Source organism: Danio rerio, chromosome 2 (assembly GCF_049306965.1).
Source record: "Danio rerio strain Tuebingen ecotype United States chromosome 2, GRCz12tu, whole genome shotgun sequence".
Lineage (NCBI taxonomy): Eukaryota > Metazoa > Chordata > Actinopteri > Cypriniformes > Danionidae > Danio > Danio rerio.
Genome location: NC_133177.1, coordinates 60,242,501 through 60,243,996, shown reverse-complemented (window position 1 = coordinate 60,243,996; position 1,496 = coordinate 60,242,501).

The window sequence follows — 1,496 nt, the reverse complement described above, 5'->3', positions numbered from 1 at the left end:
ATGTCCAGATCCGATCACGTGATTTACATAAATCTATTGTATTAGGGTAAATTGGGCCCGATCACACGGTATCAGACTTGTATCACACGGTATCAGAATTTATTTATTTAAATAGCGCATTAAAGCTGAGATACAACCTGAAAGACAATACAGCACTTACTACCACAATCATCAGCACTTTTAATTGTTTATTTTACAGACTTATGGTATGCTGTTGTTCTGTTGGAGTTTTCATTCCAAAACGGCCGCCGCGCCCTCTAGTGGCTGTTTCCCAAATTGCCCTAGAGTGTCGCCCCTTCTTGATTCTATGCTCTTTGGTTTAAAGCAGAAGCTTTTCTTTTGCAATCTTCCTGTTAACCTGTGGTTCTGTTTGAATCTGTGTACGCGGCCATAGTGTCCACCGAGAGCTATATATATATATATATATATATATATATATATATATATATATATATATATATATATATATATATATATGTGTGTGTGTGTGTGTGTGTGTGTGTGTGTGTATATACATATATAATACATATATTTATGATAAATAAAGGTTTAAATTAGCATTTCATACAAATATTTTAGAGAAAATCTTAGACAAGTGGGCCTACAAAAATTGATCAGAGAAAGAAGTGGGCCCAAAGTGAAAAAAGTTGAGAACCCCTTGCGATAAAGAATCCTGAATCAGCATCAGTTTTACAGCCTTCTCAGAGGGAAAGACCACATCTGTGCCCTGCCATACCACACTGAGGTGTTCTCACAAGGAAATGTAACCATTTCACCTTTTGTCAGTTTTGTGGCTAATTCGTACAAGTTCAGTCGCACAAAAAAAGTACAATATAAAAAAGTGCCGTGGCACCCCTAAACCCAGCTATCATTGGTGGATAAGCAAATCGTACTAAATTGTATGAATGAGATTATACAAATAGCGCATTAAAGCTGAGATACAAGACGACAATACAACACTTACTATCACAATCATCAGCACAGATTGTTTATTTTACAGACTTATAATAGGGTGGAGGAACTATGACGTCAATTTGTATGCAAAAACCCGGAAGCGAGTTAGCATTTTAGCACTTCCGGTTCCCTCGTCCTAAAGTCAATGGGTTTTTTGAATGGGGTTTCAGTAAAATCGCTTAAATAAGGTCTGTGGCTAACACAAATTCAAGATAATTTCACGTTTTGTTCTACGACATAAAACACATCAGTTACAGCACACTCTTGCATTTTTAAATTGGTTACGCTTCTTTAAAAAGACGGTTGCTATCAAGTTGCTAAATGGGACTACAGGCGGTGTCGGGGACATTATACGTCATCGAGCTGATCTTGTCTGGAGCGCAGCTCGCTTGTGTTGGGCATTTGGATTTGTCTGTGATTTAGGTATTTTCATGAAGAGTATTTTATAGTGTCTATATTATATATCTATATAGTGTTCTAATTGGGAATTCAGATTGTGTGTAGATAATTCGAGATAATTTGATTCGAGACAGATTAATCTG